The 22,724-nt window shown below is 35.9% G+C and overlaps 2 protein-coding genes across 7 annotated transcripts in view; one reads left to right on the plus strand and one right to left on the minus strand.

Annotated features, from left to right (window-relative positions):
• Positions 1-22,724, plus strand: part of PHYHIPL (phytanoyl-CoA 2-hydroxylase interacting protein like) — an 80,034-nt gene that overhangs the window by 19,080 nt on the left and 38,230 nt on the right. The gene's annotated exons all lie outside the window — the stretch shown is intronic.
• FAM13C (family with sequence similarity 13 member C) overlaps positions 5,434-22,724 on the minus strand; it is a 226,821-nt gene continuing 209,530 nt past the window's right edge. The window contains exon 15 of the mRNA XM_042908490.1: positions 5,434-5,503. The gene's annotated coding sequence lies outside the window, so the exon portion shown is untranslated. The remainder of the gene's footprint in view (positions 5,504-22,724) is intronic.

The raw sequence follows: 22,724 nt of genomic DNA on the forward strand, positions 1-22,724 counted from the left end.
GCAGTGCCCTGAGGGTGGTAGCCTGACAAGAACTGTTTCTGATTGTTATAATCCTATGGAACTCAAGAACACAAGCTTCTGGTAAGCGCAGGCAAGTAAGGGGCATCCTCTGGTGGCAACTGCACAAACCAGGTCCCAGATGTAGAAACCATGGTACCGAATGTATGTAGAAGTTTGTCTCTGGGAGAAAAGTTTGCCTCTGGGAGATAGTGGCAGTCTGTTGGAGTGCAGCCAGGGGAGAGTGCAGAGATAACTCCTGCCCTCTGAGGTCACTGGAAGGATTACTGTCAGCTCTTAGATGTGTGTTTAATTAGAAATCCACCCCTCAGGCATATTTATGATGATAAGCTAATAGGCCACTCTCACTGAAAGACTGAGCTGCTGTCTCTGTTGACTCTTGCTGTGGGTGATAGCCACTTATAAACTCTTTGTCTTTTGGTTACAGTCCTGTGGGACTTGAAGGCCACCAGAGCCAGGCAATGTATAGGTTTCCCCTGGTGGCAGCCACAAACATTGGCATGCCAGACAGGGTATATTAAGCTTACTTGGAGGGAGATACTGGTGAGCTGGAGCAAGGCAGCAGGAAGGCACAAATATATCTATCAGCCTCTATTCCTTGAAAACAGCTCCACAGGCTCCTAGTTGTATGCCAAATCAGAAGAAGCCTGCCTCTCAGGCCAAAGCTCCTGGACAAGCAAGTAGGCTTCTTTCACAGAAAGACTGGGGGTGTGTTTTAGTTTGCTATCTGTGTGGTGCTATGGGGGTTGTAGTCTGCCAAGAACTATCCCTCTATTTTTAACAGTCCCATGGGACTGTTACCCCGCTTTTGGCCTCCAGAGCCAAGCAATCAAGTGGTATCAGGGCAGCAGCTGCAAAAACAGGTGCATGTAACGGTTCCCCCGTAAGAGATACTGACACTCTGGAGCACAGCAGAGGGAGAGTACAAAGATGGCACACACCAACTGGAATGAGACACAGGGAGAGTATAGATCACACCTTCCAGGAAAAAGGAAAAGAAAAAAGATGGTGCTCACCAGCTAGTACATGAAGAAGGTAGCTGCTGACTGGAGTGAGACATAAGGGAGAGCATAACGATGGTACCTGTAAGAAAAGAGGGAAAAAAAAAGCCAAAAAAAAAAAGCCTACCACTGAAAAAAGAAAAAAGATGGCACCCACTGGCTAGAGTAAGGCAGAGGGAGAGTGTGAAGATGGTGACTGTGAGCCAGGAGGACCCTTGATGTGTGCTAAATTAGATTTTTGCCTCAGGCCAACACTTTAAGATTAGCAGGTAAGCCTCATTCACCTAAAGTCTGGGTGCCTGCCTATTGGCTACCTTTGTGCTGAGCCCTTGGGTGGGTGAGTCGGGGTGTGTGAGCCCTATAAGAGTCATTTCTCAAATTGTTATAGCGTTGTGGATATCGTGGATGTGAGCCCCATTGGTTTTCAAAGCTCTAAGTTTTGAGTTTTCTCTTAATTGTGGGTCGCAGCTCTGGGGAATGGGGTTTATGGTGAGATTGCTTTCCAGCCTCTCCTACTTGCTTTAATGTGGCCTTCTCTCCTTTGCCTAATGCATAGAAGTTGCTCAGACAGTTTTTTTTTTCCCAGAGCAATTTGTTCCGTATTTAACTGCAGATTTGGTGTCTCTATAGGAGGAAGTAAGCTTTGGATCATTCTATGTTGCCATCTTGAACTGGAACTTTAAATGTATTTTCTAAACATGATTCTGTGTGAAGCAATTTAGATGAATTCTCCTGGTAAAAAAAAAAAAAAAAAATCTCATGTGTTTGAAATCTCAGGTTAGGTGCTTGTCACAGAATTAAAACAATGCTTCAAATTTAGAAACATCTTGCTCTCCACTTCTCCCAATAATAATCCTCCTGTTTTCCAAAAGATATTATCATTATCATCATAACTCCCAGGCATTGACCTTTAGAGGCATTCCATATATAAAATCTTAAGAAAGTATCCCATAAGTCCTTTCTCTTCTTTGGTCTAATCTGATTTTATCTCATAACTTTATAACAGAATAGTTTGAGAATCTACATCACTAGCCTCTATCTTTCTTGCAGTGATATCTTATTCTTGATCCAAAAATAATCTTTTTGACAATAGGTTTTCAGTATCTGTTTACTCTTCTGAGGAACCCTAATTCAAGTGCAGTATATTTGCAGACTTTCATGAAGCTTATTGTAACCTTTCCTCTTTTTGAGTCATTTGGTTTTGACATCTGTCACCCTATTGTTCACCAGGCTTACCTGGCTGACTAGTCAACTGTACTTTTTTCTTCTACAGTCCATATGTTTTCCTTTCAAAATCTCACTAAGTATGAAGTGAACTGCTTTACCATGTGCAAGTTGTTGTACCACGCTGCCAGGGCCATCATTTCCTTACCTTCATTCTTCTCTTTCATTTTTCCCATGTCTTTTTCAATTATGGCTATGCTATCAGGTTGATTTGCCTTTTGCTAATACTACTTCTGTAAGAGTATATATACTGAATCCTCCAAGAATTGAAGGTCCTGCTTTCCTTTAAATTATGCTTGGGGCTCCTGAGTGGCTCAGTCGGTTAAGTGTCTGACTTTGGCTCAAGTCATGATCTCATGGTTCACAAGTTCAAGCCCTGCATCCAGCTCTGTGCTGACAGCTCAGAGCCTGCAGCCTGCTTCAGATTCTGCCTCCTTCTCTCTCTGCCCCTCCCCCGCTCATGCTCTGTCTCTCTCCTTCGGAAATAAATAAACATTAAAAAAATTACATTGTGCTTAAAGCACAGTTACCCCTTCCTTTAATTTTTTATCCTATTTCCAGAATTCTTTTGTGCTCCTCTGGCACATTTTTAATATTTATTACTTTTATCCAAAGTCAAATAGAGTTGCATTTGAAGAATAGGATCTGTATATCTGCCTTCTCATTTTGATAGGTGCCTGGCCCTATTTGGCTATAATATGATGATTTTAAGGAATCAGAATGTCACAAACCTTTCCTCATTCTAGTTTCAGCCTTTCAATAATGAAATGTGAAACTAAATTGAAAAACGTATTAATGATTTATCAAAGTTATAAATTGAAAATATTGAAAATAAATCTGGGCCTTGATATTTTTAAAGTTATAAATATATTTGAAACCTTATTTGAATATTAAAGGTTTGTCATTTATTTTTTATTCATCTAACAGAAATATGTATGAACATCTCCTGACTTGAGGGGCGATGAGGAGAGTCAGGGGAGTAAAGTGCAATAATTTGAAGGATGAGTAGAAATTAGGAAAGCAAAACAAAAAGGCAAAAATCTCTGGAGATAGTGGTAGGGAGGGAAAAAGAGATGAGATAGGCAGTAGTAGTCCAAGTATGAGGAATCAACAGAGGCTTAGTAGGGTTAGTAGTGGCCACTGAGAGTAAGAATGGGAGTTAGTAGAGATTAGGTCAGAGAGAAAAATATGCCAGATCTTGAAGGGCCAATTTAAAAAGTAATCCCATGTTAACCTTATCACATGGTTAGCCACAGAAGGATTTAAGGAATGCAAATAATATCATCTTCACATGAGTGGTTAATGAGAATTTAAGCAACTGTTGTTCACATAATTAAATCAAAATAACTTTTGCTTAATGACTTGGGTAGTTCAGTGTGTGTGTGTGTGTGTGTGTTTGTCCGTCCATGCGTGCGCACACATGTGAGTGTGTTGTGTGTTTCCTTGTTCTGAATACTACCTTACTTTTATACCACTTTGGTATTTTTGATTAATGCCTTGGGTAATTTAGAGGTGTGTGTGTGTTTCCTTGTTCTCAATACTACCTTACTTATATACCATTTTGTTGTTCTTACTGCTTAAGTAGTGTTATATTTTATCACCAGAATTAAGGAAGCAGAATTTTAGAGTTAGGAAGCAGAATTAAGGAAGCAGAATGCCTTAATAGTTCTCTATTTCAAACTTTCCATTTTTCAGATGAGAAGATCAAGGATCACAGAAGTTGAATAACCTCTCTAATGCTATATAGCTAATAAATCAGAGTCAGGAACTGAACCAGCTTTGTGTAATGCCAGTGTTCTTAATGGATATATCATCCTACAACATAAAATCAGTAATATGTATAATTCAGACATGTATAATAAGGACAGGTAATTTACAAAGTCAAGATCACGTTAACATAAACTGCAATACATATATTTCAACTTTTATAGAATGTAGAGATTACTATATAGATCATAGATCATGGTCAATTACTTAGTTAGCTACATGTACAACAATTCCTTTCTATTGACTAGAAAGAGAACAAAAGAGGCCTAATGGTTTCATTGTTGTTATAGAAATCTATATCAAGGTCAAATCCCATGAAAAGTCTTCATTTGGCTATGGAACATACAGGGTTTATAGAATGTATAAAGGGTTTATGCCATAAACCAAGTTTCTGAAAAACTATAATAAGAGCTATCAGGAAGTAAAACAAGTCATAAAATATGCTCTCAGGATATACAAATACAAAATTTAAAATATTCTAGCTTGCTAGGAGACTGGACCTTAAATTAACATTAAAATATTATGAAAATTGATGACTATGCTGCCATTTAAATTGCATGTTACTTTTAGGATACATGGGAAATTCATAACCATTCTAAATAATCTAAGTGGTTACAATGTTAAAAGTCATATTTTATTATATTGTGTGTTTAGGTGTGATGGTTTTTACCAGATCCCTTTTTTTTATGGATGCTTTGAATTTTTCTGTCAGTCAAATGAGAATTCATTTATTTAAAAAAGAGAGAGAAGAAGGAGGAGCGTTATTAATTTCAAACTCCTTGCATTAGTGCAAATTTAATTTGGTTCCATTCCTGTGTCAGCTAGGAGAACTCAGATTCTCACTTTAGGTAGATTTTTTTTTCTCTTTGAGTGTGTATTTTCTGCATAACTTTTTAATTGTCTTTTAATCCAAGAATTTTTTTCTTAACATTATTAAATGTCACCAACCTTGGTAGGGAGTACCATCTCCAGTATGCTTTAGTTACGTATTTATGTTTTCATGCTTTTATATTCTTCATTAATACATTATTTATTCAACAGATATTTTTTAGGGCCAGAAACTCAGGGTCAGTAGAAAGGAATCTTATAAGGTTATAAAAAGAACATTAAAGTCAATATACTTAAAGTTAGAATACAAGAAAAAGTCCCAGTTCTTTGTGGACATTTGGTTCACATCATCCTGATAGAGCAGTTCTGTTGTGGACTTGTGACATTCTAGGTTGATATCTTCATGAATATGAGATTATGGAGTATTGGCCATGGGACCAAAAGGGAAGTAGTTGATCCATCTATTTTCTACAGAAGAATTTTCCCTGATTTTTTTCTAATTATAATATTACTCTCCTCTCACCAACCATGAAATTTCTCAATTGTTCACATTATTAGTATTTTTCATTTTATTTTGTAAGTCCTTATATAGTCACCTCCTTTGTCAGCTCACCACAGAGAGCATATTTCTGAATGTTCTTGTCATGCATTTATTGCCATATCGCCTGCAAAAAAAAAAAAAAAAATGGTACAACATCTCAGTTTCCCATATGGTAGAGATTTGCAGAGTTTTATGGTAACCTGTGTCCATAATTTTATGTCAACTAATTTTTTTCAGGCAGAGGGAGCAGTCGTACTTAAAGCTAGAATTCTGGAGTGACAAAAAGAATAGGGCTTGAATTAGTATTAAGTGTAAGCCTTAGACTGATGATTCTTTTATATTTCGTTACTTAAGTTCCTTAATACCACATTTATGTTTAGCCCTTCTCCAGTCACTGGTAACAGTTCTGTATTTAAGAACAGCTACTATAAGGAACTCAGGGTCAGGGTTTTATGACCTTAGCATCAACATATTCTTGGCATTACTTTGTCTTAGTACGTTGATTTTAGTAACTAAGCTTTTGCTTTGATCTCTTTAATCAGGCCCCTTATATCTGTTTCTAACAGTTGAATCCCTGTGTTTTCATCTATAAATTAATTAATAGATGACTTGTTTTCTTGCATAGTATACTAGTTCCTTCTAGCCTAAGTTGCTATTTTGAATACTAGGATTTTGCTTTTCATGATTTCTTAAAGGTGGAATTCTACAGCTTTCTATTAGGCCTCGTAGGCCTCTGCCCAGCCTGATCACCTGTATGTCTTCCTGTTGCCTACTATTAAATTAACTTCCTCTTTACTCTGTGTCATACTTTGCCTTTCATGGAATGGGGGATTTCAGCTGTTTATAGACTGACAAATTTCTTTGATAGTTTGTCTGGATTATCTCTCCCTGGTTTTTAGAATGTCCCTAATTGGCATTTCTACTTCTATGGCTTGTCTAATCTCTGTGTCTCTGCATACTGAGTATCAGTAGTATAGCCTGTCCTTAACCTAATGGAGTTTCTGTTTTCACAGCAGTTATTTGAAAATTCTGTGTAAAGACTGGCTAGTTCTGGGAATGCAGGGGACTAGCCAGTCCTGGTGAAATACAACTCCATGTTGTGTTTAGGTTTAAAAACATTCAAAAGTACATTTATACTTATATAAATTTGTATTCTACATAAAGGGGACAAAAAATTATAAAACCTGCTCTGGGTTTGTTTTTTGTTGTATTTAGTTTTTCAGTAGTTTTTGAAGAACTAAATCTAAAGAGACAGAAAAGGATAAAAGCACCTGTTTGTGACAATTTATTACATTTTAAGTGATTAACCATAAGTGCCATTTATCTCCTATACTAGCCATATTTTATGACTTCTCAAAATCATGCAGAGGATGACATGATTTATTAACATATTAACATTTCACAGCGGTAAAGATGGACTTCTTTAGTGAAACAGCACAGCAAGAGAGTCTTTTTTCTCAGTGAACCATAGGCTAACACAACAGAGATCTCTTACTTAAAGAATAGGGCAGGGACACCTGCGTGACTCAGTTGGTCAAGTTTCTGACTCTTGACTCTTGATTTTGGCTCAGGTCATGATGTCACAGTTCATGAGATCAAGCCCTGTGATGGGCTCTGCATTGAGAGCATAGAGCCTGGTTGGAATTCTCTCTCTCCCTCTCTCTCTGCCCCCTCTGCTCTCTCTCAGTCTCTCTTTCAAAAATAAATAAACATTAAAAAGATTAGGGCATGGCTAAACATACCTTTCTTTATGAATATCACAAATAGATCTTTTAGCATTCAAATAAACCAAAATACTTTTTAGGTCAACTGATTTTGTTTACAGTTTGTCTCTAATAAAATCTTATTCCTTTTTTAAAGTGAAACTCCTATTTCTGATTTTTATATTTCCTTTTTTCAAAAAAGGGGTTTATATTATTGTTTTCATACAAGTAAAACCAAACTGTGATTGAAGTGTAGCCCCTAAGTAGCTATGAGCCCTGTAGTTTATGAGCTCTTATATGCTCAGTGTAACTTAAGATTATATGATAGGTAACCTGTATATATTTCAAATGGTGCAGTGATTTTCTAAATGCATATTTTATCTGCTTGTCAAATTGTACATGATAGATAGTAAATAAATGATAAGTTATAATTCAGTTAATTATTGTATTGTATTAGAAACCATATTGTCTATGTCATCTTTAAGGTAACAGTTGGTAAACAATCTTATATTCATATTATGAGTTCTGTAAAATCACACTCATAAATTTTACAAATTAATTGGCAGCTATACCTTTGTATATGGCTCCAAAGTATAGCATTGGGTTAATAATTTGTAGAAAACTATTCAGAATATATAGTAAGGCTCTAAATCTATTTGAATGAAAAACTGTGTTTAAAAACAAAAAAAATAATCTCATGTCATCCCGCATACTTTTTTCAGTGCTGCCAAAGTGATTCTTGTAACACAAAAATCTGATTGTGTCATTCAAGCTTGAAATTATTCAGTGGTTGTTTAGTTTCTACACTGTTAAATATTAACTCTCTAATATAAAAAAATCAAACTGCGATTTGACCTTTGTCTCCTAATCCATCCTTATTTCCTGCCATTTCTCCTGTCTTTTTCTAACCATTCTGCTTGCTTTTCCGTTAGCACCCCATGCTATCCTTTAAAGCTTTGGGATATTTCTAGAAAAATAATGAGAAATATAGTTTTAAAATGTTAAGATAACCAACTGTAGGTATGTTTACTCTCTGAAAAATGTAAAAATAATGAGGTGATATGAGCTCATGGTATATTAGGATTCAGTTACTAGAGACGGTAGTGAAATTCTGATAATTACAGTCATTGACAGGTGGGGCACCTGGGTGGTTCAATCAGTTAAGCATTTGACTCTTGATTTCAGCTCAGGTCATGATCCCAGGATTTGTGATATCAAGCCCCACACTGAACTCTGTGCTAAGAGTGCGGAGCCTGCTTGAGATTCTCTCTCTTCCTCTCTCTCTCTCTCTCTCTCTCTGACCCTCCCCCACTCTCAAATAAATAAACATTAAAAAAATTAGCTACAAAATGTAGAGCAAAGAGACAAAGGCTGCAATTTGGGGAATGCTCACTGGAGAAAAATCATGTTGTATAAGTTATGATTCTTGACTGCAAATAGTCAATGGTACTTTGATTAAAAACAAAATAAAACAAAATTGAAAAAAATTGAAGTGATTAAATCAGTGTTAAAGCTAGAGGATCTAGGTTGGGCAGAAAACAAGGATCCGTATGGCTAAGATTCTGCCATAGGAATAGTCCTACTTTAGGTACTAGCACTAGTGCCAGTGCCAGCAGATGCTCTCAGCCATTGTCATGGACTCTTCTGCCAGTGAACACCACTGTTATGAGTCCAGACTCTTAATAAATGGTGGTATTTATACTCTCTGAGGAAAAACAAACAAACAAAAAGATCATTCAATAAATGGTGTTGAGAAAACCAGGTAGCCACTGGAATTAAAATGGATTCCTGCTCTCTACTATAAATTCCATAAAGATCAAAGTTTCAATGTTTATATGAAACCACAAAAGTACAAGAAGAAAACATGAATGAATATTTAAAAATATAAAACACTCTTGGAATGCAGAAGGTCCTCAGGGGATGACACAAAACCAAGAAATCATGACAAGAAAGACTGATAAATTTTACTACTGTAAAAAAAAAAAGAATTAGAATCAAATTGAACCTCAAAGTGTATTTAATTGGTGGCACAATCAGAGAGGAAGTATTCTAAGTGACTTGAAAGCACAGCAATTAGGCCTTACTCCTCCAGTGATGTATAGAAAAAAAAGAACTGAAAAAAAAAAGAAACCTTAAAACCATTTATAGAAATTATATTGTTGGCAATAATATTAGTTTTGTTATTCTGAGACTGTTACGTGTGGACTGTGCGATTTAAAAAAAACATGAGTAAATATGTAGTATTCTAATTTTATCATCTTTGGATCCCTTTGAGAACCAGGCATAGGAGAAAGGAAATATGAATATAAGATAAAAGAGGTTAAATTAAAACCCTATAGTACTGAATGTGAATTAAAAGTATCACAAGAACATGTGATGATTTCTGTCTTTTAAAATAAAACAAATATTTCCTAGCTCTGTCAGATGAAAAGGCCTAGAAACAAAGATCAATCCAATAGGAATGATCATCCTTGGTGCCCAAATTATGGTCTTGAAAAACTATTTTCCATGAAAAGTAACCAGGGATCCTTGAAAAAATATTTGATTTCAAATCTGGAAAGGGCAGATAACAAGGCCGTGTGCATGGGATATCCTGGAAGGATACACAAAAAGACTGATAATAATGACTATTTTGGGGGAGGGAAATTAAGTGTTTGGGTAACAGGTAGTATACTTTTTACAGTATACATAACTTTTTACAGTATACATAACTTTTTTCCTTTTTTGAAAATTGGATATTCTGTGTTTTCAGAATGATAAAATCATTAAAAATTATTTGAAGAGATAAATTCTTGCTCATTGTTATTGTCTGTCCTGAAAAGAGCACATTACTTGAGAGGTGCATTATAGCAAAACATGGTACGGCCCTATGTTCATTTTAAAGTGTAGTTGTAAACTTTATTGACTCTACATTGCCTTCTAATAGCTTACTATCTGAGTAGTACAAAAAAAAAAAACATAATTTATCATGAAGCTTTAGAAATCAGATGATTAATAATTAAAATTTGCTTTGCTAATTCACCAAGTGGTATTTCAGAAACATAAAAATAATGTCCTATTTGTGAATTTGAGGAATAGACTTGTTTCTTGACTTTAACCATTCATGTGTATTGAATAAATATTTAGTTTTTTTGGACATTGTGGAACTAATGGTGACAAAATGGACATGACCCCTGTATTCATAGATCTTTTGGTCTAGTGGGAAAAACAGATTGAAGATATAATCACACAAATAGAAATTATGGAAATGCTGCACAGAAAGTAAATAAAGACCTTATGGAAAATATCAGTAGTAGTGAGACAAACTTACTGTAGGTAGAATAGTCACAGAAGCCTTCTTTAGGGATAATATTTAACCTGAGACCTGTAGGATGAGGAGAAGTATCTTTCAAATAACTGGAGGTAAAGCATTATGAAACAGGGGAAGAAGACTTCACAGAGAAAGGATATTGGATTTTTGAAGAATTGAAAAAAGATCTGTTAACTTGTGTTTGTTGTTAACGTTTAAAACTTCTAGATAGATCATCTGGGTGGATATTGATACCATTTACTAAATGCATAAGTATGGGAAAGACAATCAAGAATTTCATTTCACATATTTTAAATTTGAGATGCCTGTGAGACATCAAAGTGTGGTGTTACATATACTTCAGATCTTGAGAGAGAAATTTGGAAATTAGGCCACTGCCATTAGGGTGAGAGTTGGTGGCAACGGTCAGTGAAGAACTCCTACCTTGCACCGCTTCGTCTTGTACAAGCTGGAGGGAGTGATCAGATAAGGTCTTCTTCACCAAAGCTGACAGAGCCTCTATGTGGAGCACTGCTTTGGGATCTGGGCCTTTGGTGGGAAACAACCGTTTTTTCCTCTTCTCCCTCCCCCATCAACACTGTGCAACCAGTGAGGCAGTTGGGGAGGCCATCCCAGTGCGTGCCTTGCTGCCCAGGGTTTCGCGTATAAACTGAGATACTTTGAGTGTTGCTCTGGGAGGCAGGCCAACATGGCGGAGAAGTAGGGGGATCTGTACTTCCCACATCTTTCAAAGAAGTGCTGAAGCCAAAGGACTGAATGCCAAGAGTCTGGGAGGAAAAGAGACTGAATCTAAGAGGGAGACACTGGGACATTCTTGATGTGCTATAGGACCACTTCAAGGAACAAATCAAAGCACACCTCATGGAGGGTCCAAAACATCACTACGAGCAGAGAAATAAAATAACCAAAGTCACAACAGAGAGGAAGTAACACACCAAAAAACACCTCCTGAAGGGCCAGGCCCTGGACAGTGTATGACCCCTGTCCACCTTTAATATAGCAGTGCTCGCAGGTGCAGAGCACATAACAAGATTTCAAAACTTATAAGGGACAGAAAACTACCCAAAATGATGAAACGGAAGAATTCCCCTCAAAAGAAATTCCAGGAAGAAATGACAGCTAAAGAATTGATCAAAACAGATATAAGCAGTATAACTGAACAAGAGTTTGGAATAATAGTCGTAAGATTAATCACCGGGCTTGAAAAAGGCATAGAAGACAGCAGAGAATCTATTACTGCAGAGATCAAGGAACTAAAAAATAGTCATGATGAATTAAAAAATGCTATAAATGAGGTGGAAAATGGAGATGGCCACAGCACGGATTAAAGAGGCAGAGGGGAGAATAGGTGAATTAGAAGATAAAATTATGGAAAAAGAGGAAGCTGAGAAAAAGATTTAAAAAAATCCAGGATTGAGAGGGGAGAATTAGAGAACTAAGTGATGCAATCAAATGGAACAATATCTATATCATAGGAATTCCAGAAGAAGAAGAAGAGAGGGGCTGAAGGTGTACTTGAGCAAATCATAGCTGAGAACTTTCCCAATCTGGGGAAGGAAACAGACATTGAAATCCAAGAGGCACAGAGAACTCCCTTCAGACATACCTTGAATCAATCTTCTGCGTAACATATCACAGTGAAACTAGCAAAATACAAGCATTAAGAGATAATTCTGAAAGCAGCTAGGGACAAACAGGCCTTAACATACAAAGGTAGAAGCATGAGGGTAGTAGCAGACCTATCTACTGAAACTTGGCAGGCTAGAAAGAAATGACAGGTACTCTTCAATGTGATGAACAGGAAAATATGCAGCCAAGAATCCTTTATCCAGCAGGCTTGTTATTCAGAATAGAAGGAGAGATAGCAGGTTTCCCCAAACAAACAAATACTGAAGGAATTCATCACCAATAAACCAGCCCTACAAGAGATCCTAAAGGGGACCCTGTGAGTAAAATGTTGCAAGGACCACAAAGTACAAGAGACATCACTACAACCATGAAACCTACAGATATCACAATGACTCTAAACCCATAACTTTCAATAATAACACTGAATGTAAATGGATTAAATGCTCCAATCAAAAGACATAGGGTATCAGAACGGATAAAAAACAAGACCCATCTATTTGCTGTCTACAAGAGACTCATTTCAGACCTGAGGACATGTTCATATTGAAAGTGAGGGGATGGAGAACTATCATATCATGCTACTGGAAGTCAAAAGAAAGCTGGAGTAGCCACCATACTTATATCAGACAAACTAGACTTTAAATTAAAGGCTGTAACAAGAGATGAAGAAGGGCATTATATAATAATTACAGGGTGTATCCATCAGGAAGAAGTAACAATTATAAATGTCTATGCACCAAATTCGGTAGCACCCAAATATATAAAGCAATCACAAACATAAGCAATCTTATCAGTAAGAATGCGGTAACTGCAGGGGGATTTAACTCCACTTACAGAAATGGAGAGATCATCCACACATCAAATCAATAAGGAAACAGTGGCCCTGAATGATACATTGGACCAGATGGACCTGACAATATATTCAGAGTTTTTCATCCCAAAGCAGCAGAATATACTGTCTTCTCAAATTCACATGGAACATTCTCCAAGATAGATCACATACTGGGTCACAAAACAGCCCTCAATAAATATAAATTGAGATCATACCATGCACACTTTCAGGTCACAATGCTCTGAAACTTGAAATTAACCACAGGAAAAAGTCTGGAAAGCCTCCAAAAGCATGGAGGTTAAAGAACATCCTACTAAAGTACGAATGGGTCAACCAGGCAGTTAGAGAAGAAATTAAAAGATATATGGAAACAAATGAAAAGGAAACCACAACAATTCAAAACCTTTGGTATGCAGCAAAGGCAGTCATAAGAGGAAAATGCATTGCAATCCAGGCCTATTTCAAGAAACAAGAAAAAATCCCAAATACAAAATCTAACAGCACACCTAAAGGAAATAGAAGCAAAGACATCCCAAACCCAGCAGCAGAAGAGAAATAATAAAGATCAGAGCAAAAATAAACAATATAGAATCCAAAACAAAAAGTAGAACAGATCAATGAAACCCAAGAGTTGGTGTTTTGAAAAAATAAACAAAATTGATAAACCTCTAGCCCAGCTTCTCAAAAAGAGAAGAGAGAGGATCCAAATAGATAAAATCATAAATGAAAAGGGATTTATTGCAACCAATCCCTCAGAAATACAAGCAATTATCAGGGAATACTATGAAAAACTGTTTGCCAACAAACTGGACAACCTGGAAGACAGACAAATTCCTAAACACACACTACCAAAACTCAAACAGGAAGAAATAGAAACTTTGAACAGGCCCATAACTAGTGAAGAAATTGAATCAGTTATCAAAAATTTCCCAACAAATAAGAGTCCTGGACCAAATGGCTTCCCTGGGTAATTCTTCCAGACACTTAAAGAAGAGTTAATACCTATCCTTCTCAAACTGTTCCAAAAAATAGAAAAGGTTCATTCTGGAAGAATGAACCGTATGGTCCAGTCAATAGATGTAGAGAAAGCATTTGACAAAATACAACATCCTTTCTTGATGAATACCCTCAAGAAAGTCGGGATGGAAGGAACATACTTAAACATCATAGCAGCCATTTATGAAAAGCCCACAGCTAATATCATCCTCAATGGAGAAAAACTGAGAGCTTTCCCCCTGAGATCAGGAACATGACAGGGATGTCCACTCTCACTACTGTTGTTTAACATAGTGTTGGAAGTCCTAAGCTCAGCACTCAGACAACAAAAGGAAATCAAAGGCATCAAAATTGGCAAAGATGAGGTCAAACTTTCACTTTTTTCAGACGACATGATACTCTACATGGAAAACCCGACAGACTCCACCAAAAGTCTGCTAGAAATGATGTGTGAATTCAGCAAAGTCGCAGGGTACAAAATTAATGTACAGAAATCGGTTGCATTTTTATATACCAATAATGAAGCAACAGAAAGAGAAAAAAAGAAACTGATCACATTCACAACTGCACCTAGAACCATAAAATACCTAAGAATAAACCTAACTAAAGATGTAAAAGATCTGTATGCTGAAAACTATAGAAAGCTTATGAAGGAAATTGAAGATACAAATAAATGGAAAATCATTCCATGCTCATGGATTGGAAGAATAAATATTGTTAAAATGTCAATAGTACCCAAAGCAATCTACACATTCAATGCAATTCCAATCAAAATTACACCAGCATTCTTCTCAAAGCTAGAACAAACAATCCTAAAATTTGTATGGAAGCACAAAAGACTCTGAATAGCCTATGTAATATTGAAGAAGAAAAGCAAAGCGGGAGGCATCACAATCCCAGACTTTAGCCTCTACTACAAAGCTGTCATCATCAAGACAGTATGGTATTGGCACAAAAACAGACACATAGACTAATGGATAGAATAGAGACTCCAGAATTGGACCCACAGATGTATGGCCAACTAATCTTTGACAAAGCAGGAAATAGTGTCTAATGGAAAAAAGAGTCTCTTTAACAAATGGTGCCTGGAGAACTGGACAGCAACATGCAGAAGAATGAAACTAAACCACTTTCTTACACCATTCACAAAAAATAAACTCAAAATGGATAAAGGACCTGAATATGAGACAGGAAACTGCATCAAAACCCTAGAGGAGAAAGCAGGAAAAAACCTCTTTGACCTCAGCCGCAGCAATTTCTTACTTGACACATTTCCAAAGGCAACGGAATTAAAAGCAAAAATGAACTACTGGGACCTCATCACGATAAAAAGCGCCTGCACTGCAAAGGAAACAGTCAACAAAACTAAAAGGCAACTGAAAGAACGAAAAAAGATATTTGCAAATGACACATCAGATAAAGGGCTAGTATCCAAAATCTGTAAAGAACTCACCACACTCCACAACCGAAAAACAAATAATTCAGTGAAGAAATGGCAGAAGACATGAATAGACACTTTTCCAAAGAAGATATCCAGATGGCCAACAGGCACATGAAAAGATGCTCAACGTCACTCATCATCAGGGAAATACAAATCAAAACCACACTGAGATGGCACCTCATGCCAGTCAGAGTGGCTAAAATGAACAAATCAGGAGACTATAGATGCTGGCAAGGATGTTGGAGAAATGGCAGCCCTTTTGCACTGCTGGTGGGAATGCAAACTGGTGCAGCCACTCTGGAAAACAGTGTGGATATTCCTCAAAAAATTAAAAATAGAACTACTTTATGACCCAGCAATAGCACTGCTAGGAATCTACCCAAGGGATACAGGGTCACTTGTACAGGGTCACTGATGCATAGGGTCACTTGTACTTCAATGTTTATAGCAGCACTTTCAACAATAGCCAAATTATGGAAAGAACCTAAATGTCCATCAACTGACGAATGGATAAAGAAGATGTGGTTTATATATACAATGGAATACTACTTGGCAATGAGAAAGAATGAAATCTGACCATTTGCAGCAATGTGGACGGAAGTGGAGGGTATTATGCTAAGTGAAATAAGTCAGGCAAAGAAAGACAGATACCATTTATTTTCACTCATATGTTGGTCTTGAGAATATTATCAGAAGACCATGGGTGAGAGGAAGTGGAAAAAAAAGTTACAGAGAGGTAGGGAAGCAAGCCATAAGAGACTCTTAAGGACTGACAAGAGACTGAGGGCTGAAGGGGGGTTGAGGAGAGGGGAAAGTGGGTGATGGGCATGGAGGAAGGCACTTGTGGGGATGAGCACTGGGTGTTGTATGGAAACCTATTTGACAAGAAATTATGTTAAATAAATAAATAGGAAATTATCAGCAAAAAGATGATGAAAGATGAAAATATCACTTATAGTGAGAAGAAAAAGGGCTTTCTCTTAGTCATGTTCTGTCCCTTAGTCATGTTCTGTCTGTTCCCTGTGTGTATTCATAAAGAAATAAGAAAATGCTATTTTAAAAAATGACAAAAAGTGAAGAATCTGTGGGCTATGCAGTACTGACAGAAAGTGCTGTAACAGTTCTGAGAGAAGCTACCTGTAGACACTACAGTCATCAGGAATAGCAGAATACACCTTCTTTTCAAGTGCACATGGAACAGTCTTTAGAATAGATCACATCTTAGGCCACAAAACAAGCCTCAACAAATTGAAGAAGATCAAAGTCATACCATCCATCTTTTTTGACCACAACACTATGAAACTAGAAGTCAACCTCCAGAAAAATCTGGAAAAACCACAATTATATGGAGGTTAAATAACATTCTACAATGAATGGGTCATTCTACAATGAACAATGAATGGGTCAATGTGGAAATTAAAGAAGAAATTAAAAAGTATGTGGAAACAAATGAAAATGAAAACACAATGGTCCAAAACCTTTGGGATACAGAAAGAGTGGTTCCAAGAAGAAAGTTTATAGCATTACAGGCTTACCTCAAGAAGCAAGGAGAATCTTAAATAAACAACCTAACCTTACACCTAATGGAGTTAGAAAAAGAAAACAAACAAAATCTAAAGCCAGCAGATGGAAGGAAATAATAAATATTAGAGCAGAAATAAATGATATAGAAACTAAAAAAAGGGAAAAACAAAGCAAAACAACAATGAAACAGATCAGTGAAACCAAGAACTAGTTCTTTAAAAAATCAATAAAATTAATAAACCTCTAGGCAGACCTATCAATAAAAAAAGAGAAAGAATCGGGGCGCCTGGGTGGCTCAGTCAGTTAAGCAGCCAGCTTCAGCTCAGGTCATGATCTCGCGGTCCGTGAGTTTGAGCCCCGCGTCGGGCTCTGTGCTGACAGCTCAGAGCCTGGAGCCTGTTTCAGATTCTGTGTCTCCCTCTCTCTGACCCTCCCCCGTTCATGCTCTGTCTCTCTCTGTCTCAAAAATAAATAAACGTTAAAAAAATTAAAAAAAAAGAAAGAACTCAAATAAAATCACAAATAAGAGAGGAGAAATAACAACCAATGCCACAGAAAGGCAAATAATTATAATAGAATATTATGAAAAACTATGGGATAACAAATTAGACAACCTAGAAAACATGGATAAATACCCGGAAACATATCAACTAACAAAACTAAAACAGAAGAAATAGAAAATTTTAACAGAAAAATAACCAGCAAACAAATGGAATCTGTAATCAAAAAAACTCCAAACCAAGAAAAGTCCAGGACCAGATAGCTTCACAGGCAAATTCTACTAAACATTAAAAGAAGAATTAATGCCTATTCTCTATTCCAAAAAATATAAAGGGAAGGAAAACTTCCCAATTCATTCTATGAGGCCAGCATTACCCTGATACCAAAACCAGGTAAAGACACCACTAAAAAAGAATACTATAGGCTAATATCATTGATATACATAGATGCAAAAATCCTCAAAAAATACTAGCAAACCAAATCCAATAATACATTACAAATATCATTCACCACAATCAAGTGGAATTTATTCCTGGATTGCAAGGATGGGTCAATATTCACAAATCAATCAAGGTGATATCACATCACATCAATCAGAGAAATAAGAGATCATTTCAATAGATGGAGAAAAAGCATTTGACAAAATACAACATCTATTCATGATAAAAGCCCCCAAGAAAGTTTAGGTTCAGAGGGAACATACCTCAATATACTAAAGGCCATATATGAAAAACCCACAGTTATCATTATTCTTAATGGGGAAAATCTGAGAGCTTCCCCCTAAGGTCAGGAACACGACAAGGATGTCCACTCTCACCACTTTTATTCAACATAGTTGGAAGTCCTAGCCACAGCAATGAGACAACAAAAAGAAAAGGCATCCAAATCAGAAAGGAAGAAGTCAAACTTTCACTATTTGGAGATGACATGATACTATATGTAGAAAACCTGAAAGACTCCACCAAAAACCTGTTAGGTCTGATAAAAGAATTTAGTAAAGTCACAATACAAAATTAGTGTACAGAAATCTGTTGCATTTCTATGTACCAATAATGAAGTAGCAGAAAGAGAAATTAAGAAAACAATCCCATTTATAATTGCACTAAAAATAATTAGATACCTAGGAATGAACCTAACCAAAGAAATGAAAGACCTGTACTCTGAAAACTGGGAAACACTGATGAAAGAAAATCAAGATGACACAAAGAATTGGACATTCTATACTCATGGATTGGAAAAACAAATATTGTTAAAATGTCTATACTACCCAAAACAATCTACATATTTAATGCAATCCCATAAAAATATCAACATTTTTAACAGAACTAGAACAAACAATCTTAAGATTTGTATGGAACTATAAGACCTCAGATAGCCAAAGCAATGTTGAAAAAGAAAAGGAAAACTGGAGGCATCACAATTCCAGACTTCAAGTTATATTACCAAGCTGTAGTAATCAAAACAGTATGATACACAAAACAGACACATGGATCTATAGAACAGAATAGAAAACCCAGAAATAAACCCACAACTATATGATCAATTATTCTTCAGCAAAGCAGGAAAGAATATCCAATGGGAAAAGGACAACCTCTTCAAGAAATGGTTTTGGGAAATATGGACAGCAACATCCTGGACTTTATTAAACCATACATAAAAATAAATTCAAAGTGTATTAAAGTAAGATTTCCTAAAACCATAAGAATCCTAGAAGAGAACACAGGCAGTAACCTCTTTGACATTAGCCATATCTTTCTAGATATGTTTTCTAAGGCCAGGGAAACAAAAGCAAAATAAAGTATTGGGACTATATCAAAATTAAAAGTTTCTGCACAGTGAAGGAAACAATCAGAAAAACTAAACAGCAACCTTCAGAATGGGAGAAGATGTTTGCAAATGACATTATCTGATGAAGGGTTAGTATCCAAAATATATAAAGAACTTACACAACTCAATATGTAAAAAATAAATAATCCAATTAAAAATGGTAGAAGACATGAACAGACATTTCTCCAAAGAAGACCTCCATCAATTTGGCCAACAGACACATGAAAACATGCTCAACATCACTCATCATCAGGAAAATGCAAATCAAAACTACAATGGGATATCACCTCACATCTGTCAGAATTACTAAAATAAACAACACAGGAAATAAGTGTTGGCAAGGACGCAGAGAAAAAGGGGCACTTTTGCACTGTTGGTGGCAATGCAAACTAGTGCAGCCACTGTAGAAAACAGTAGGGAGTTTCCTCAGAAAGTTAAAAATATATCTCTATGATTCAGCAATTGCACTACTAGGTACTTACTGGAAGAATGCAGAAACACTAATTCAAAATATATATGCACCCCTATGTGTATAGCATCCTTATTTACAATAGCCAAGAGTTGGAGGCAGCGCCAGTGTCCATTGATTGATAAATGGATAAGGAAGATGTGATACACACACACACACACACACACACACACACACACACACACACAGGAATATTATTAAGCCATAAAAAAGTGAAATCTTGCCATTTGCAAAGACATGGATGAAGTTAGTATAATTATAAGTGGAGTAAGTCAGTGAGAGAAAGACAAATACCAAATGACTTCACTCATATGTGGAATTTAAGAAACAAAATGAGTAAAGGGAAAAAAAGAGCAGCAAACCAAGAAACAGACTCTGAGAACAAACTGATATTTACCAGATGGGAGGTACAAGGGGAGATGGTTGAAATAGGTGATGGAGATTAAGGAGTGCACTTGTGATCAGTACTGGGTGATATATGAAATTTTGAATGAGTGCATTTTATACCTGTAACTGGTATAACACTGTTTACCAACTGGAATTAAAATAAAAACTTAAAAATAAAAATTCTTGCACATATCTGGACACTAATGATTGTTAGCATACTTGAAGGATTTTAAAAGAAAAAAATTATTCCAAGATATTTGGAGACCCAGGCATTCAGGATTGAATTAGAAAAGTCATACATTAATTAGACCAAGGGTAGACTGAATTAGTATTATTTTTTCTATGAATATAATGTTAAATAGCTAACATTTATTGTCTACAACATGATAGATATTATATTAAATGTTTTATATGTCCTTATTACTTTATTAAATAGTCACTGACCGTATGAGGAAATGGATGTTTAGGTTATAAGATTTACTCAAGATCAAACAATTCCTTGTGGCATAGATAGAATTCAAACACTTGTCCATCTTACTAGTATATACAATGTTATCCAATTTGTAATTAACAGATTATGTGTAGCTATAACTATCAAGACAGGAAATCAATTTGAGTATTAACATAATAGAGGATTGTCATTTGTGATGAATATTCAGAGATATACAAACACAGTTTACCTTTTTGATAATGAAACTTTAAAATTTGGATTGACTTTGACTTACCTCTGAGATCTGCTCATGGTTTCCAACATTTTTTTCTATTACTTTTCTTGTTAACTTTATTCTGTTTCATATTTCCCTTCCGGATCAGTCCTCCAATTTACTCTTGGCTCTTCCTCTTTGTCCTCTTTTGAATGCTGCCTCAATATGCAGGCCTATTTCTACTTCTTGTTTAGGGTACTGTAATTCTTACCTTTCAACATGCTCCAGTCCCACATAGTACTTCCTGTCTATTTCAGTACCTAAGGAATATTTATCCTCCCTTTCTTCCTACCTTTAATTTTGAAAGTTGGGTATCCAAAATTGTAATCATCTTAAGTCTGTAAAATACATATTCAGGTGGATGGGATACCACTAAATAATGTATAGAAAAAATAATAAGTAGTAACTGAGTTCAGTAATACTAAAAACATCAGTTCAAGTAACTGTTTAGTGTATTTTCCAAAGTATAGATGCACTGACATTAAGCAATGTAGTGCTTAACAGATTGAACTGATTAGATATTTTATCCACAAATAAAACTTCATAATGTAGACTCACTAGATGTTGGTAGAACCCTTCTCAAATTGTTTTGATCAAAAATAAAATACCTCCAGGCATTGCCAAATATCCCCTGGGTAGGCCTTGAGGGGTCAAAATCAGTACAAGTATAGATTAACATTCATTTTTATTAGAAATTCATTCAATTTAATTCCAGACTTTAGGAATTAATGAATTAGAGTCAGAGAAACAATACCATGTGAAAATATACAATTTCAATATGAATTACCATTAACCTATTCAGTTAAGTTTTAGGATATTAAGGGCTGTGAGCATCTGTTAGGCTTTATATAAAACAGCTTTGAAAATACCCAGATTGTTAATTTAGTTACTCTTAACCACTGATATATTTTCCCACACTTAATAGACACCCAGTAGGAAATTAAACTGGGACGAGAGAACATAATGTAATGAAATAGTCCATGCACTTGGGGCCACAGAAAATAAAGTTACCCACTAGTACCATCTAAAGTAGCAAGACTTTTCTAATGTGAGGATCAGCTGTTTAATAAAAATGTCCAAACTTGCTATATGTTGTAACTGGAGGAGGAAGTCAGACCAGACAGAATGCTGGAGGTGGCAAGCTTGCCCCAGATCAGTAGATTAACCAAACCAGGAATGTAAACTGAGATGAAGTTTCTGTGCTGGAATCATCCATGTCTCTATTTTGTTGTTGTTATATTTTTGTTTTCTCTTCACAGACTGCAGAATCCCTTAATCATGACATTAACTTATATAACTGCCCCTTCAGATTAAGATCCAAGAGGAATATTCTGATAACACCCTCTTGTAGGAATTAAGGAGATCTGTCCTTTACCAGACCTACAGATGTCTTCTTGATCAAGGATGAATACACAGAAAAACTAAAATGAGACCTATCTATACAAAGATTCTACAAATAGAGAAAAATTTAGCAATAAGAGGCAGAATAACATTTCTGAGACAGATTTTCTGTGGTAAAAGCATGTAAATTTTATAGATTTTGAATTATGTTCTCAATAAAATTCAAGATTGGATTTAATGAAACAAAAATGAAGATTAGATGAGATAATAAACTAATATATAAAGAGACCTAATTCTGAATAGGAAAAAATATAAGAAAATTTAAAATGCCGTATCAGTTTTCAAATTCAAAGAATGGAAGCCATACTGGAAAAAAAAAAAAGATATGGAGGAAACACTTAGAATCTTTTGCTCAGGATGTATGGGGAACGACAGATGAAAATAGAAGATAATATATATGGAGGTCAAAAACAGATCTGATATTCCAGTACTAACAATTTCCAAGGAAGATTAAGAAGAAATGGAACAGAAGAATTGTCATGCAGTCAGATGCCTAGGTGATTAATTAGGACAAAGCACCAAACCGAAAGTAATAACCAAGCCTTTATTTACTGAGACGGTACAAACCAGAAGCAAAAAGAAGGTGAATCCCCAGTGTTCTATTATTCCCTACTGAATAGC

This window comes from Panthera leo, chromosome D2, assembly GCF_018350215.1.
Source record: "Panthera leo isolate Ple1 chromosome D2, P.leo_Ple1_pat1.1, whole genome shotgun sequence".
NCBI lineage: Eukaryota > Metazoa > Chordata > Mammalia > Carnivora > Felidae > Panthera > Panthera leo.